We start from the raw sequence: 3,792 nt of genomic DNA, 5'->3' as shown, positions 1-3,792 counted from the left end.
TAAAGGCAGTGCGGTTTTGATGTTTTTCCTCCTCATATCGTGTGCTCTGACCCAAATCATCTGCCTGTTTCTCCTCAGCCCTAGACCAGAAGAGAGAAAGACAGTATGGCGGGTTAACACATCTGTAAAACGTGAAATCACAACCACTACAATGTGTAGCGGTGGCAAATAACTTCATGTCTCAAATAGCATTTTCCGGAGTATACATTTCAGGTGACTCCTAGTTTGGAATCTCATAATTATAGTGATCCTGTGGTGTGAAGAAAAGGTCATTTGGATTGTGAACATGTTCAAGAGATGTCTGCTTTGTACATCATATGTTAAGGATACACCTGTTTACCAAGAAGCTTGTTTTGGTAGTGCATAATATTCTAACCTTATTGGATGACCTAAAGGTTAGCCAGGTGATACTGTTTGCCTATCCATAGTTTTGTTGTCACATTGGACTGGATTTTTAGTTGTGTTGCCTCAAGGAGGAGGAAGCATTGGGTCCGTGGCTCCATCCTTATGTGTGGTGTGTCACCTGCTTCAAACCATCACTTTTGAATGAGGCTACTCTTTAGTCACCATCCTGTTGGCTGTCGAGCAGCGATGCGTAACAGACGGTCCGTTGGGACACGGGATGCTTATGATAACGGAGACGACATGAAAGCTCCGGGCGGCCGCTGAGCAGATGGTGTACATTAACATTATACAGAGGGTCTGTGACCGCACAGCAGCCCTACACTGTGATGTTGAGATCAGGGTTAGAAATAGGCCTTAACTTATCATCCATACTACCATCAGGTCATTTTATATAAGCCCATCCAATTCAAGCATTAATGTATAGTCTTCTAAAATTACTGTGTAGGCATGGCTTATAACCAAACTACAGGTCAAAAGTATAAAATGTAATATAACGTTTTTCTTAACAATTTAACATTAAAAGTATGGCTAGAGAAAGAAATCATGACACTATGACTTTGCACCTCTCGTTAGCGCAGACATTGCTGCTTGTTTGAGTAAGCATATATTCATGTCTTACCCACATTTATAAACGTCTACTACAAAGAACTTCTTCCTATCAATTGCGTATATATTAAGCATTACTAAGAAATACAAAATAATAATGCTTTTACTACTTATTAAGTCTTGATAAAGACTTAAATGGGATAGTATACCAATGGCATTTTCCTAAATCAATATACTTTTAGTCATTGGCACAGGCAAATAAAACCACACTCACCATACAACATACAATTCATACACAACAAAGGGAAATGGCATCTTAAGTGATGATTTGTAATACTGCAACTATAGGCTATACATATTGCAACATTTTCATTAGTGGGTCATGAGCCCAGCCACAATTGTGTAGATTGTGTCTTACATGAGATTACCACTTTAAATACAATATGATACACATGGATGTGCATAATTTAACCAAACACTGTGTACTCATGTAAAGGTAATGTAGCAGATAATAGAGACACATCTATTGTAAAAACAAAAAAAACGACATATGACTGTTTTGTGTTGATTTGTGTGTGTAACCAGTTATGCATAATGGGGGTGCTGGTGGTCCCCAGGCTGTGACCAGCTCAGCCTTACCGGTGACTCTGTGTGATGTCTCGAGCCTTGAAGGTTTTATCCAGCTGTATCTCAGGTGAACTTTGACCCTCCTTTGCTCTTTTCCAGATGATTTCACAGACACGATCAAAGTTGTCACGTGGCACGTGGGGATGAATCCAGGTGGAGCGCGGAAAAGGTCCAAGTGCACTCGCGAACATGCGTGGATGATATGATAGCATATTGTTCTCTCTGGTCCTCGCACACATGAGCTTGTCCATGATCTTTGTCAGTTTTCCTAAAGCGTCCAATTGTTTGTTTTTAACCGTCTTTTTGAAAGGAAACATTCTTTGATGCATTCTTTTCATGCTGTCATAGCAACCGCTAAGAATTTGAGATGAATCAGTCCATTCCTTTATCTTATAGTGTGTTAGTATATGATCTCTAATAATGAACCTATCTGAGTGATTCTGAGAATATGGGTTAGATGTGTGCGATAATGCTGCACACCTTACCTACACACACACACACACACGCACACACACACACACACACACACACACACACACACACACACACACACACACACACACACACACACACACACACACACACACACACACACACACACACACACACACACACACACACACACACACACACACATTGGCCCCTCATATTGTTTACCATCGTAAATCATTTAGTAACACACACGAATGTATCCAGAAATTGAATCTGTGTTGCAGAACGACATGTCGAGGAGGAACATGAGCACCCCACTGTTGGCAAAGTTTAATTTAATGTGGGGAGGACTATTTATGACTCCATCTTAGGGTTGAAGGCCAACGTGCATTTCATTATCCCGACTGTTTCCATGCACGGAGCATTGTGGAAAACTAATTATAACGGTCATAAGCAAAAGTGGAAATGACATTCAAATTTACTGTCGAGGGTTCCAGCCTGTTAAGCATCAATTTCACGTTAAGTGAGCAGGAAGTGGACATCTATGTTAAACTGCCGGGCAACCCCATGATTGTTTTTAATGGATGGAGACAATGGCCTCGTTTTGGACCCCTAAATCTTACCATAACAAATTGGAACACGGTGGAGGTCATTTATTATAATAACTATTAATATTATGATTTTTTTAATTACATTTGTTTTTTTATCTTCTGGATTTAAATATATCTAATCTAGTATATCAGCAGCAGCATCAGGCAACCACCAGACTCAGGGACAGTGTTGTGCCTCAGGCCATACGACTGCTAACCTCCTGAGCTTGCAATATTTTTTTTTGTATACATGTTTTTTGTAAGTCTTGTATTGCATTGTTTGAAGAAGCTGTGACTCACCTTCTTCATTACACAACTATTGTAGCTCTGTATAAATGTTTGTTTGCCTTTATTTTAAAAATAAATGGAGCAAATTAGAGCTCAACATTATTTTTGAAAACGTGGTAATATCTAATTCTAGATGCTACTGAGAGTGGGAGAGAGAGGGAGGGTGAGATGGAGAGAGAAAGGGAGGGTGAGAAAGAGGGGGAGAGAGAGAGAGAGAGGCGCGCAGAGATCGAGCAGGTCTGCAGTCTGATTCTTGGCGTCGCACAGTCCTGAGACGAAGCTGTGGCCAAGCGCCGCAATACTGGGAATACACACTGCATATTCCTCTCTATAGTCAGATCACTGACTACACTACAACGCTGGAGAACTTCTAAAACGAGGCGATTTTCTCTTGGATCCGGATACCCTCTTTGGCTCTCCATCATTCGTCGTTTCGTTCATTTTAATCTCGGTCTAATGATGAGTTTAAATGTGGAATATCGGCACCGCAAATGTTGTTAAATGGAGATAAAATAAAGAGAAGGACACATAAGTACTGCGGGGAAAACTGAAGGAGGGATCTCCTGGGTTTTTTTCTACCTGTGCTTGGTAATTTCATATGTGGAGCGGACGTGGGATTGTCGGGATCTTTTTTACGCGTGTTGGGTAGATCAGTGACCACTTGAATCACGTATCCCCCTTGGTTTGCCTTCCCTCCTTTTCTCCCCCTTTAGGTTTGAAATCTATCTTCTCAGATAGAGACTCTGAACCCCTCGGTCCCCGCATGACATGGTTCAGTCCAGCTGCGAGATCCGAGCCTCCTCCATGCATTGGGATTTTTCTCAGCACCGACACCGAGTGAATCTCCTCTTTTTGACCATCTGAGAACTATCGTGCCTGCCAGACCCGAGAAACAGCCCCTGAC

The sequence above is a fragment of the Gymnodraco acuticeps genome, unplaced genomic scaffold, assembly GCF_902827175.1.
Source record: "Gymnodraco acuticeps unplaced genomic scaffold, fGymAcu1.1, whole genome shotgun sequence".
Lineage (NCBI taxonomy): Eukaryota > Metazoa > Chordata > Actinopteri > Perciformes > Bathydraconidae > Gymnodraco > Gymnodraco acuticeps.
Note: the sequence above shows the minus strand (reverse complement) of the source record.